The sequence below is a fragment of the Danio rerio genome, chromosome 9, assembly GCF_049306965.1.
Source record: "Danio rerio strain Tuebingen ecotype United States chromosome 9, GRCz12tu, whole genome shotgun sequence".
NCBI lineage: Eukaryota > Metazoa > Chordata > Actinopteri > Cypriniformes > Danionidae > Danio > Danio rerio.
Window position 1 is genome coordinate 33,084,133 of NC_133184.1, and position 15,149 is coordinate 33,099,281.

Here is a 15,149-nt window from a genome sequence, read left to right on the forward strand (position 1 = left end):
AAATGACCTGTTTTTGTTTGGTGTCTGTGACTTTGAAAACAAAATATTCCCATTTTACAAATGCTATACTTTGATATTAATTTGTCTATTAATGCTTCTGAAGCAGCAGATGCCATAATCCCACTTGTCAGCGCTTTCCTGTTCATTGTTGGCGTAGTTTAGTTGTGCAATTCTGATTAGGCAGAACGAAAGTGTTCTCACTCAGTTATCAAGCCCTGATCAGATCCTGATCAGACAAATTCCAGTATGCGCATTAAAATTAATTTACATTTTTGATGGCAACATACAAAGAAAAGAGAAACAGTAATTAAGAAAGCAACTGATATGTAAATAAGTATGGCCAAACTCTGCAATTTGTCATATATGTTTATTATATAGCACTTTATACAATCAAAGTAAAAAAAAAAGAGCAGTGTCCATTTTGGTTTGTCCATTACAGTTGCATTTTTTATTTTAAATCCGCTCTTCGTTGTATTTATGTTAGCCACAGCACAGTTTTTCACACCCCTGATCTCCCAAAACCTTGTCTTGCCTGATTTTGTTAGTCAGTCATACCAATTTGTTTTTTGATTTCACTTGAAGCATTAAGGCTGATAATAGATGTGATGTCTTAACATATCATTTGTTTCTGTGTTTGTTGCATTTATTACCTCCATTCTTGACAACATTAGTTTCATTCATGACCTCAGATGCAGTACTTTACTACTGTCCAATAGTTACATCCACTTTCTGTGTACAATTATATTGTGATGCACAAAGCAGATTTTGAGTGTTCCCTCAGTTACTACATGAAAGGGATGGTTGACTTAAAAATGAAAACCCAAGCCATCCAAGGTGTAGATGACATTTTGATTGTTCATAAAATGCAAGTCAATGGCTATCAGCACAAGCAGTGTCTTAAAATATAACCATAAAACCCAAGCAAAATAAAATGGATGATTGTTGCTTCTGATGATACAATGAGGTAATATAAAGCAAATCAATCAATCTGTGCCAGAAACTGGACATTATTTTATTAATATTATTAATTATGTATTTCTATTATTACTTTATTATTGCTTGCACATTACCACTACTTGCACTTTAGACTGTTGACAACACATTTATCATGAACATTTGATTAGGTTTCAATAAGCAAGATAATCTATTTATACAAATGCATTCATATAATTAATATTGTGCTCATGTTGTTGTTAATATATGCTTAATAGGTAAGTACATAGTGTACCATTTTACAACTGTACCCAAAAACCCTCTTAAGGCTGGTTTTTGAGTTCCTTTTTTGCCTTTGCTTCAGCCCTCTGGCTGAATGAATTGATCAGCACTGCATGGTGATTTGGGATTTTAGGCCATTAAGTTGCCTCTCTGTTGTTGTGTCCATTTCTATTGGCTGGGGCTTTGACTGAAATGAGCTTCTATTGGCTGGACCCAGATCCCACCCCTGCAGTCTCAGCAGTCGTCATGGCTGTGAATCTACTTATTTAGGTTTCAGGATGAGCGGAAAAATAGGGAGGACTCTCGCTGCAAATATCTCCAATTCTGGCATCTTTGTTTTGTTATTGATTACTTTTGAGAGTGCCCTCCTGTGGTACGGTGCTCCCTGTGGCGTGTGGGCTGGTAAATTCATTTTGGGACAGAGGAGGCATGCATTAATCTGTAGTGTGAAGCTTAGACACATGTCATGCTACCTCGCTCCTGCCGCTTGACCTTTGCTCGAGAAATTCCTCTACAAAGGTCACCAGGTTACCATTGCCCACCTAGAGAGATTCAAGTCTTCTCCACTTGGTTCTATACATCTATCACCCAGCAGAAAGGACTGCTGATCACAGATTACAGGGCCACACTTGTTCTAATACTACACTATGGAATTCATATTGTGAATTTGATGTTGAAGTTTTTTTTATCCTCTAGGGTACAAATATTTGTAGTCTTGTAAGTTTTTGTTGATGCTTTGTTGTAAGGCTGTGTGATTTGGGGAAAATATCTAATAATGATTTTTTTCTGACAGATATTGCAATTGTGATTTGATTAACAAATTAAATTTGTAGTCAAGCTGCAGCTTAATAATTTATAAGCCGTGGCAATAATTCTGTGACAGCTCTTAAAAACGACCTGCTTTTGTTCAGTGTGCGTGACTTTGAAATCAAAATATTCTCATATTACAAATGCTGTTTTTCTTTGATGTTAATTTGTCTATTACTTCTAGCAGACGCCATAATCCCACTTGTCAGCGCTTTCTTGTTTGGTTTTTTGTTATTGTGGGTGCAATTTGGTTGTGCAATTCTGATTGTGAAGTGAAAGTATGAACGAAACTGGTGTTCTGTCGATTTGTCCTACCTTGTCAGACTGCCCTACCTCCCATTCCAAACGTAGGTAGCACATTTTGATAACGCAATATGGTACCCATCAGATTTTGCTACCAGTGTCAATTTTAATTTGAAGAAGTGTGATATAAAGCTTTACTGTTGCCCTAACCTATCTTATCCCCAATCCCAACAAAACCATTCAAATACAGTGTTGGTATAGCATAATCTGATGGCTAGAATAAAATGTCACCGGCAGTCATGCATTTACTCTGGGCGGGGGAAATGAAACTATACATATATATTTTATATTGCAGCCTCTTGCGATTAACTAATCGCAATGTTTAAAATTGCCGCTTTTCACTCATCACAGCAAACTTGCTGCTGATTATATGACAATAGTGATTTGAAGTGATTTTATTTGATTTGCAGTTGTGCTTTAATTTCAGTTAATCGCACAGCTCTACTTTGTTGGTCTCTGATGCTCACCGAAGCTGCATTTATTTTATTTGTTAAAAGTACAGTAAAAAACTGTGATATTATAAAACATTATTACAATTTAAAATACTTTCTGAAAATGTTGGTTTTGTGATTTAAAAAAACTTCTCTTAATGTTGAAAATAGCTCAATATTTTGTGGAAACACATTGAACTACATCGAATCGAACATTCAGAAGAACAGCAATTCATTTTGAAACAGTATAATTGTACTTTGTCACATTTTAGCCATTTTTACTTGCTGATGAAAGTATTATTTATTTATTTGTTTGTTTGTTTGTTCGTTCGTTCGTTCGTTCGTTCGTTCGTTCGTTCGTTCGTTTGTTCATTCATTCCATGTCTTAAGCATACTGACCCCATAGTTTTTAATGGCAATAATGGAAATTCAGAACAAGATGCAAAACTTTTAATAAAGATTTGTTTTATTTGTATTACAAAATTAATTTTGACCCTATTGCTTTTTCTATATATTACAATGTAATAGTGTAATAAATAGTATATACATAACAAAAAAAGTCAAATTTATTCAGTTTAGGTAGTATTAGGTTCCTCTCTAAATTGAGTTAAAATTACTCAAGTTAAAAAGAAAATGAAAGGATTCATTAATATGATGATTGAGCACTGATGATGGACACACGCTGTTAGTAAACACAGAAGAGAAACACAAAACTACAGTACATTTGACTTCAGTCGCAGCCTTAGAGGAAATCAGCTGAAATATTATACATTAAATCTCTCAAAATCTCAGCAGAGGATCATTAAGCAACTCCACAGACAGCCGCTTTACTTTTTACCAACCTGTTTGCCCATATTTAAAGAGGGAATAAATACTCTCTGAACTGAGTCAGTTTTACTGGATTTTGCTTTGTAAATATATAGTAAAGAACAATAAATTATAAGACTACAAAGTATTTCACATAATACACTTATTTTATTGGTTTTATTTAAGTTTTGTCATGCCTATCAGGTACATTTGTCATCATTGTCAGTATCAGTTTTGAGTATTATATGGAATATTGTAACTAAATCCAAAATAACTCAAACCAAGATAAAAATCAATGGAATCATTAATGTGTTTATATCCATTCCTCCTAGTTGTTCTTCTGTTCTCAGTTTACTGTGCAAAATGATAACCGGCAGTATATCTCTGCCCACAGAAGTGACTGAGATGTCAGATCAGGAAAAAAGATGAAGCGACCAAGGATGGACAAAGAGGCGACAGACAGAGCTCCCCTGAGGTGCCAGGATGAATAAGCTGGGGAAGAAGCTTGGTGTCAACAGGTGGGATGATTCTTAGCCATTGTGGCTGCTTTTGTCCTTCTGCCTGCACCACAAAAGGATGTCCCCTATTGGCCCCTGGATAAATATTGCCAGTGCTGAGGCAGAGGTGCACAGTAGCTGTATTGAGCTTAAGTGGAAATCAATGCTAGTCCATAGAGGCAGTGCTGCCAACCCCTGCCTGTAACACAGGTGTTTACGTTAATGGCGACGCTGGCACAATCACGCGCTCCCCTAAAGGTCAGACAGGGCCATGTTTACCTTGCAGTGCACTTCTTTGTGTGGTGCTGTGCTCCTTGCAGCTACACATAATTCTATAAATGACAAACGGCGTTTGGGGGTCACACGAACACAACAGATTTGATAAAATTACACATGACTTCATGTAATCACTGCTGTGCTTTTATGCAAGTTTTCTTTTCACTTGTTTTAATTAAGCAAGGTACTAGGGATGCTGCAATACTCTGATTAATATTGAACCATTAGGCACAACCTCTGCGGTTCAGTTGATATAGTCTTTTTTTTGGTTTTGCATTAAACATTAAAAGTGCAGTAGGTGATCTGTCAAAATGCTAACCGCTTAGCATATTATCTTTGGAAAGGGGGGAGGGACTGTGATTCAAAGCCACACCCCCTGAAATCGTGAGCGCGCGCACCGCATCACAACAGCAGACAGACAACCCACTAGTTCATGTCATTCACCAGTTAGTTAGTGTTTAGCCAGCGCTGTGCAGGAATAACATTTAGTACTTAGCCACACTTGCATGCTACTTCAGAGTGTATATTTAGAGTAGCATGGTAAACAGCATAGAAAGAATGTCATTGTTCAAAAATGATCTAATGTGAATATAAAAGCAACTTCCGCTCAATAAAGCAGGTTAGGCGGAATAGCGCTATTTACTGATGTTTTGTTGTTAAACTAAATATAAATCTACATTACCGATGCTGTAAAAGGACCTTAGGAAACTGAAAATAATCACATCAATCTTTCACTGGGAGATTTCAGTGGCTGAACAACACGTCTATGCATATAAGTCATTCATAACAAACCACAATCTAGCATAAGCTTAGCCTGACTAAAATAGTTTTAAAACAGAACATTACCTGTCTAACTACTATATACTATACTTCAGCCATGGTGTCGTCCCTCCTCCATCGTGCTAAAGTAACTCCAACATTGATTCAGGTTTTTTAAAGTTTCAATTCAGCATTTGATTTCTCCCGGTCTGTCTTGTGACCTCACGGCCGTTTGTGCAGACCAGCATGTGCGAAGGGCGGATCTGCGTGAACAGATGCGCAGAAGTCCGAATCTACATTTGCTGACAGACAGTCTAAGCTGCTTATTGGAATTATGGGAAATGTCGGTCCGACTCTATTTAATTGGATGAACATTTTTTTAGTTTTATGCCTTACCCAGAATATAAAAATATATATAAACACATTTAGATCATTTACTGTAATCATTGCTATTGGACTGTTAAGAGACTTTCAACCAGCACAACAAAAAATGTTTCTGAAGACAATCACCTATTGCACCTTTAATACTTGTATTTAGCATTTTCTCCATTCCTTTAATTACTCTATGAACTGGCTCTATGCATGTTAGAATGCATATGCAAGCAATCCCCACAAGTAAATGCAGAGCAAGCATGGGTCTCGTGCAGGACATCTGATATGTGCCTTATCTGAACAGGTTAATGGAAGTTACGACGTACAAATTTCGACTTGTTTCTCAATGGTAAGACTCAGTTATAACCATTAATTATGATCAGCTGTCAAACTTGATGAGCATTCAATCGTTTATGCCTTGATATGTGAACATCCACAGAAATTGACAGAAATTGTGTTGTCTACAACTTTCTCACTGTGCTGCATTATAAAGTAAAAACATATTCATGTTGTCTGTGTTTTTAATATTAATTAAACAACAAAAGATAATGACATCGCTCTGCTTGACTGAATAGCTACAATATATAGCAATATACAGTAATGGTTAACCTTTATTTAATTTATGCACACTCAAAAAATTGACTTTTGCTGCTTGTTTAAACTACTGTTTTAAAATGAGTTGAATCAACACAATTCTTAAGATTTTACAGAACAGCTTAGTTGTTTTATGTTCATTCATTAATTCTTTCATTCTTTCATTTTCTTTTTGGCTTAATCCCTTTATTAATATGGGGTCGCCACATCAGAATGAACTGCCAACTTTCATTCATTCATTCATTCATTCATTTTCTTTTCGGCTTAGTCCCTTTACTAATCGGGGGCCGCCAGAGTAGAATGAACGGCCAACTTTCATTCATTTATTCATTCATTCATTTTTTCCAGGTAAGTCCCTTTATTAATCCAGGGTTGCCACAGCAGAATGAACCGTCAACTTAGTCAGCATACATTTTACACAGCGGATGCCCTTCCAGCTACATCCCAGTACTGGCAAACATCCATACACACTCATTGACACACATAGGGACAATCTTCGTTTATTCAATTCTCCTATACATCAAATCTTTGGATCTTCCAGAGCACCCGGAGGAAACCCACGTGAACATGGGGAGGACATGCAAACTGCACACTGGAATGCAAACTGACCCAGCCGAATTCAAACTCGAATCAGCCACCTTCTTGCTGTGAGGCAATGGCGCTAACCTCTGAGCCACCATGTTGCCCTGTTTTATGTTAAATCCACTTAAAATTTTAAAAATGATAAAGTTAACTTAACCAATTTGTGTTGGGACAACACAAAGGAATTGTGTGGAAACTAGTGTTTCCTAAAGTACAGTGAATTTTATACACAATATACAGTGTTATTTGATTATAATTTTCAGTTTACTGTAAACTACTGTTAGGTACATAAGGTATTTTAGTATTATCTTTGCTCTATTGTGTTGATTTTGAATTATTATTTGTTTGCAGAGTTTTTTTCTTTTATTTTTATTTGACAGTGCTTTTTTTACTGAACATATGCCATACCGAAACCGAGACCTAAAACCAAATCAAAGAATGAGAAGTTGCACTCCTAAAGGATACACATTTGATTATTATAGTTATAGAACAGACATTGAATGTACTAAATGCAATATGACAACGTTTGTAGTCAACACTAAGCCTTCTTAAAATCAATCATTGCTAAATTACACCCACTTTATACTATAAAACAGTTGCTTTTTTATTGTAATAAAGAACAACAATGGCTCTTGCTTTAGTAACAAGTATTTCAGTCGTCTTTGTTCTGGTTATTTTAAGTGATGCCTCCTTTGGAAGAGAAGATTCAGCTATGGTGGGCTGCATCTGCTGACGAATTTGATTACAAGTTGAGGTCCATCTACCAAATGTTGTTTTCATTTCTCTGTGGTGAGGAACACGAGATCTTACTAATTTGATTTGAAACAAACTCATTTTCTCAGGAGCCACCATTCTTGAGTAGTCAAGCAGAACATCTTTCAGTTGCGAGGGGCTGCAGAGGGTCCCGTGGATGGATTCAAAAGCGCTTAATGGCAATACACTGGTAAATTCTTCACCTAAATTCAAATCATTCTATAGATATTGGGTGGATTTCTATTCTATCAATGCATTTTTTTTTCTTCTCACATATGACTGGCACAGGGGTGAGGTCGTGAACCAAAGCATTGGTTTATAGTGTGAAAAACAGTTAAGCAGAAGGTTGGCTTCCCCTAACCTCTGTTTGTTGGTCCTGTGGAGAGAAGCCTGGCCGTAGGGGACGCTAGCTGTGGAAATGGATTATGATCACTACAGAGAGAGCGTGATACGGCGAATGTGATGAATGAGGTTTGGTAGAGCAGCCAGCGCCACACTCCTCAGTCTAAAGACAGTAGCGATTTCTCAGCTTTGATCTGAATCTTTTTATAACCACAACATTTAAAAATAGATCGCTGTATGAGATCTTTAGTAAAGGCAAGCGAAATCACTTATTGGATTTAATCTTGCTATTTAATATCCTGATTTTTTTAATTACTCATGCACTTCTGACAGTTGATACAGAGCTTGCCATTAATAAATCATGTTCTCTAAATTCATAATATCATCTTGTCCCCAGCAAGGCAACATTTGATATTACATTAAAGGCCTTGAGGAAAAATGTTTGCCAGAATCTCATCAAATCATATTTCTAAAAATACTGTAGAACGTGCTTCACTCAAATTTCTTTTGCATTTTTTTTGTGTCCAAAAAAAAAGAAAAGAAATCCCTCTGCTATTTATTTTCTTTTTGTGCCCCAGTCTTTTTTTTCAAAGTCCTTTATTTGATTCCATGACTCCCTCTCTTTCTCTCTTTAACCGATTCTCTTGATAGCAATTTAATTTAATCTGGGGGGCTCCAAGCAGCTACGTCCTTTGATGTTTCTTTGACAGGCTCTCATAACACATCAGATTTGATCTAACCTTTCTTGGTGGATAGAAAGAGAGAATAAAGATCAATTATTAGGTGAATTTGAAGTTGCATTAGAGGGTTTTTTTGACGCTTCCTAGTTGCTTTAAGTACCCATCTGTCTAAACATCTCTCACTTTTTTCCTCCTTTTTTCTGATCATTTCCTCGACTTATTCATGAGCCATGGGAGCCACGCTTTGTAGTCTCCATGTAGCCGTTTCGGCCTACCCCCACTGAATACAGCTATGTGCCTGCATAAAATATCTTTTTCAGTCTGCCTGCAAATTCTCTGAACTCTGTTCACATGAATGGCCCAACTTTCTGAAGTGTTTTTTTCTTCTCTCTTTACACCCTCTCACACCCTCCCTCAGTCTCTTATCCTTTGCGTTGTGTCCTTCGTTGTGGATTTGTATGCAGAAAATCACTGCTGTGGCCACAAAGCGCAGTGCATCACTCCAGATCATTTTTGGACACCCTGCTGTGTGAGTTATACAGAAGGATCCCTTAATGACACTTTGACTATTAACAATGTTTTAAGTCAATATGTCTCTTTTGCTTTTCTCTCTATAGGCCAATAAATGTAAAAAATGGTGTGTTTAATTTGAACCGGTCAGACTTAGAGCTGAGTAAAGGTTCTCATGGCTTATGCCTCTACAATCAGTCTTAAATTGGCTTAACGCAGGATAATCATTTATATTTTTGACTGGCTGCTTCACATTTGTATGTGTGTGAGATAGATGGATGGATGGATGGATTAGTATGATTACTGTGATCATTAGAATTTAATGCTGTATACAGTTGAAGTCAGAATTATTAGCCCCCCTGCATTATTAGCCCCCTGTTTGTTTTTTTCTCCCTAATTTATGTTTATGGGTTAACTAGGCTGGTCAGGGTAATTAGGTTATTGTAATTACCAGTTATTGTATAACTATAGTTTGCTCTGTAGACTATCGAAAAAATATATAGCTTAAAGGGGCTAATATTTTGACTTTAAAATGTTTAAAAAATAACTGCTTTTATTCTAGCCAAAATAAAAAAAGACTTTCTCCAGAAGAAAAAATATTATCAGACATACTGTGAAAATTTCCTTGCTCTGTTAAACGTAATTTGGGAAATAAAACAAATTTAAATAGGGGCTAATAATTCTTCGTTGTACAACTTCATACCACAATATGCGAACTCTTGTACAGTTCACTTCTAATACGAAAGCAATCAAACCAAATAACGGAAGTGAACCGCCAACTGTAAAACAAACTTTAGTTTTTATAGCATTCATCTGTGTGTGTCTGTGTGTGTCTATGTGTGTCTGTCTGTGTTTCTGTGTACAGTATCGCCTACGTTGGTGACAAGTGGGACTGATTCAGTGCAAACACTGCTTGTCTCCACCAAAAACGACTTCTGCAGACATTGCGTGGTGTTCTGAATTGTTTTAATGTTTTTGTGTTAGATTTGCTTTCATGGCTGCCACCTAGCAACAGTTGTATGAAGACTTCATCTATATATCCCATATGTTATACATGGGTAAAATTAGCAATGCATAAAAGGAGCATGATAGCAATATAATGTATCAAGTTTAAGCATTTCACGCAGTTCCATTCAAACAATTTTGTGTTTATTAGACGTCTAATAGATATCTAAACGTAAACAGCTCAGCTAAAACAAGGCTAAACTTGGGCTGTCAGTAAAAATCTAATAGACAAATAGATCAAATAGACCGATTGGACAGACCTTACATGTGTAGTCATTGCTTTTTGTTTATTTGATGACTAGTCTAATTTTGGCCTATTCCTAGACATCTATTAGATTTTCACTGAAAGCCTAAATTTAGCCTTGTTTTAGCCAAGACAACTACATTTAGATGTCTATTAGACATCTTTTTAAAAATATGCTTGCTGGGTAAATTTTTGGTCAATATCTGTCATTTTTAAAATAAGATTCATTTGATGACATAATATTTTAAGATCCTAGTGCCATGATATATCCAAAAATACATATTAATAGTAATTTTAAATTAATTATACTTTGCCACTATCTTTCAAATGCCTACCCATTAGGCTTACATGATAAAATCTGATATTGCGATATTTTGTTTTTCTGCGGTAAATATTGTGGTATGAATACAGTTTTAGAAGTTGGTTTGAATAGCACTATTTGAGAGATTTCTGGTCTAACAGTATTCAGCTACAGAAATTAAATAATCACAATGCAAAAATGCTTTTCTTTGTTTTGTCTTGTTTCTAGTCCAAATATATATATATATATATATATATATATATATATATAAAAATTCTTAGACCAAGTAGAAATATTGGCTAGATTTTACCGTCAGAAGAAATAAGTGAAAATTAAAAGATTTTACAAGTATGGTAAGTGAAGTAATCTTGTTTTTGCTATGAATGTTAGATATTTGGACTAGAAACAAGACAAAAATTCTAGGTAATAAATGTTTTTATTTTTTTTATTTTTTTTGCATAAATCATATAAATTCCATATAAATACAGTGATTAAATACAATTCTGTAACTACTGATCAACTATAATTCAGACTGGACATTGCATATCTTTGCGATGTGACTATTGCGGATGCACACATTGTGATGCTGAAACGATATATTGTATACATTGTATACAATATATTGGGATATTGTATTGTATTTTGATTAATCAGATTATTTATACTTTTTAATATGTAATGGTCAGAGTACGTATGTGGTTTTATTTTTTTTACATTAACACATTTGTTACACTGAATGACAAACATCATTTCACCCATATTCAATTTTCAAAAGTTATTTTATACATTAAGGTTGTCAATTTATGCTAAAAATTCTTTCTGTGTACAATTAGTGGGGATATTTGCTCTCTACCTTGTCAAGCCTTGTGCAAACTACACACCTAAAGTTTTTATGTGACTGCCATTTGCAGTTGGGAGGAGGTTGTTGATCAGTACTGTAAGGTTATGGAATCAGGATGCCACATGAAGCAGAAATATTCCAGTCTGTCAAATCATAGCCAAACACACTGACTGTGCCACGCACTAAATTCCCAAAATCCCACACGGGCGTTAGCTGCATCACCTCGACCCGTGGCATGTTTGCGCTGTTTAAACGGCACACCTCAAATGAGAATGACCCGTGGTCATCGGAGAGCCTGCTTTTGCCTGAGTCCCCTGGCAGATGGCCAAAGACTATTTTCACAGAGGCACCATCTCGGGAAGACAGAGCTGTGTTTCACTGGCTGCCCTTATGGTTGCTCGTCTTAAAATGCTCATCTAGCTGATTGCACAGTAAGCAGACTGGGGATGCGGCGCTTAGCGGCTGGTGTCACAATCTGCCCCTCACAATAGCCTGGGCAAGTGCCAACACAGCCAATCTGGAAAGGGTTTTAGTCTATTTTCAGTAAGCAGTGGGCTTAAAAATAACATTAAGAGCTTTTTATTAACTAAACAGGAGGGTAACAGATAATTAGTGAGATTGAAGCCAAGGTATTGTATTCTAAACAGAGTATTTGTGTCTGGTAATGCAGTTGTGGAAATGCTTTGCATTGGTTTCATGTTTTTTCTTTGCTTTTGAATTTGTAAATCAAGTGTTGTTTATGGGGTAACAGAACAACTTAGCTAGTGGCGCAGGTGTATAAAACATTACATTTATAAAATTATTCATTTTTGTTGTGATATGCTGAGTGACAGAGTTGTCTTGATCAAATGAATCTTGTCAGGATGCCAGCATTGTGTCTGGGAGAAGCCGGGCAGAGGAAAAGGAGGATGCTGTGGCTCGTCTCTGTCTCCTGGGTAGGGTGCAGGAACTGGAATTAGGCCAACCTACAATCACTAAGGTAGGCCAGTAGCCAGCCAAGTATTAAAGCCCTGATAAAATCACAACAACATATTATTTTTTTGTTTTTATGTTTGTGGTTAAAAAGAAGTTTGAAATACATGAGCAGTGGTATTATACAACAAGCAAACATCCTGACACCGGCTCACACTATTGAGAATGGCATATATATGTTTACTGTACACTCACCGGACACTTTTTATAGGTACACCTGTCCAACTTCTCATTAACAAATTTCTAATCAGCTAATCTCATGGCAGCAACTCAATGCATTTAGGTATGCATACATGGATAAGATGATCTGCTGCAGTTCAAACCGAGCATCAGAATAGAGAAAAAAGGTGATTTAGGTGACTTTGAATGTGGCATGGTTGTTGGTGCCAGATGGGCTGGTTTGAGTGTTTCAGAAACAGCTGATCTACTGGGATTTTCACACACAACCATCTCTAGGGTTTACAGTGAATGGTCTAAAAAAGAGAAAGTTTCCAGTGAGCTGCATTTCTGTGGTTGCAAATGCCTTGTTGATGCCAGAGGTCAGAGCAGACTGGTTCGAGCTGATAAAAAGAAAACAGTAACTCAAATAATCACTTGTGACAACCGATATGTGCAGAAGACCATCTCTGAACACACAACACATCCAACTTTGAGGTGGATGGGCTACAGCAGCAGAAGACCACACCGTGTGTCACTCCTGTCAGCTAAGAATAGGAAACTGAGGCTACAATTCGCACAGGCTCACTACAATTGGACAATAGAAGATTGGAAAAATGTTGCCTGGTCTGAATCTCGATTTCTGCTGCGACTATTGGATGTTAGCGTCAGAAGTTTCCCTAATCTATAAGAAAAATTTTCAGTACCTTTTTGAATCTATGCTACGAAGAGTTAAGGCATACAAAGGCAAATTAAGGATTAAGGCAGACGTGGGCATTATTATTTTGAAAGCATTTATCAGCTGAAGTGAACGCAAAAGAAAAAAGTTTGATTTGCCATTCGTTGGCAATGTCCTGAAACAAACGTCAACTTAACTTTAAATGTTGTGCAAAATGAAGTCAGACCAGTTTGGCTCTTTAAAAGAAATACCTTTCCTCCCAGTGCAGGTATAGCTACAGTTTATTAGGTGAATGGTAATGAAATGTTATAGGTGACAAATAATGGATGGATGGTTTGAAGCAATTACCCTCAACACATTGTGCTTAAAGCTAATTTTTAAAAAAAAATATGGATAAGAAAGTAGTCGTACAAGTCAAAATTTGTAGTCATTATCAAAGATGCACCATATGTTAGATGAACCAGTATTTGTATTGCTTTGACTGATGAGATGGGGCGTTCTTATGACAGATATTCAGTTGTAGTTATTTGTTGAATTCTTTCCAGTTCATCATGTTATTCGTAATTCTAGTAGACCTCAAAATACACCAATATAAATTAAAATAGTTTTCATTTCCTGTTGTTTTCATTTTCTCGCTAGTTTGGATGCATCTTTGTGTTAACTCCAAATTTGCCTGTGACCTAGTTTAGGTCACATTAAGTTATTACAAATTTTGACGGAACCCGATACTAAGTGGAACCTCCCAGAAGCTTGTAAAGTGGAGGCAAACAAATGGCTGTCGGTTCTTAATGCGTTTGCTTCACGTATGTGGGTGCACGAGGGTAGCAAAGGGAGCTGTAATGGATCATGTTTGTGTTTTTTTAATAAGCCCAAGCAATATTTCAGAATTAAGGACAAGCAAAGTGTACATCTGCATCAGAAGATAAGCAAATTTTCAGGATATTTAAGGCAAGTGCGAGTCCAATGTGACTATGCCGAGGATGTACCCTTGTCCTACTCAGCACCTCTTGTGTTGTGTATGTTCAACACTCCAGCCTACATGTAAGGGTGAGTGATAAATGAGAGAGTGTTGGGTTTAATCGACTGAGGCTCCCTACATATTGCTCTTTGGATGCTGGGGAGGGACGGTGGATAATGGAAGCATTGTCTCACACAGTCACCATGTCTCAGCGGGGAGGATGGGGGAGATGGTGGGAAAAGCAGGCCGGCTTGAAGGACAGGGTCTGACTGCACTTTATGCCAGCCTTCAGATCCTATGTAGACAACCCCCTGCCTCAAGTGCGCCAGGATCTATACTGGATCTTTTCATTGTTTTTTCCTTGACACCCAGATTTATCTGTCATCCATTTTAGTGATGCACTAAGATAAAACATTTAGGCTGTAATTGAAAATTATTGGCCTACTGGTTGCTGATAATGGTAGTCAGTTTCTTTCTTTCTTTTAGTTTTGTTAAGATGATAATCAAATGTTTTACACTGTCTACCACTGCTTGTTTTTACCTTTATCAAAAGCATGGTTGTATATTTATTAACCAGTGAATACATTAACATATCACCTTATCCATTCATTCATTCATTTTCTTTTTCGGCGTAGTCCCTTTATTAATCTGGGGTCGCCACAGCGGAATAAACCGGCCATTTCACATTAACAGTCTGTTTTTTTTAATTATCACATATATACACTGTAAAACACAACATAATAATAATTAAATACCTCATTACTTCAACTTAAATTGAGTAAGTACTCAGATTAGTTTTTTTTAACTCAAATGGTTTGTAGCAATCAGTTTCCTCAAACGGTTTGAGTTGCCTTAACTTATTGGGTTTTACAGTACTCAGTTGGTTTGAGTTCTTTTCATTTACTGGATTTTACTGTGCTTAAAATGGCTTTGTTTACTGTACTTGTAATCGGTTTCCTCAAATGGTTTGAATTACCTTAACTCATTCTGTCTCACAGTGTAGGATAAGCCCATGAAAACTGAATTTGCTGTTTGAATTTTGAATGCGTCTCTTGACTAAAGAGA

At 36.5% G+C, this 15,149-nt stretch overlaps 1 protein-coding gene across 7 annotated transcripts in view; it reads left to right on the forward strand.

Annotated features, from left to right (window-relative positions):
* The window catches only part of si:ch211-168k14.2, a 241,568-nt gene that overhangs the window by 57,601 nt on the left and 168,818 nt on the right, over positions 1-15,149 (forward strand). For 5 of the 7 annotated variants that reach the window (XR_011016870.2, XR_012385502.1, XM_021478988.3 and 2 more), the window contains one exon: positions 3,958-4,081. The exons of 1 other annotated variant lie outside the window; for it this stretch is intronic. The gene's annotated coding sequence lies outside the window, so the exon portion shown is untranslated. Of the gene's footprint in view, positions 1-3,957; positions 4,082-7,485; positions 7,587-7,684; positions 7,868-8,836; positions 8,948-12,181; positions 12,299-15,149 lie in introns of all 7 variants that reach the window. One more of the 7 variants, XM_073912848.1, reaches the window with a different exon arrangement.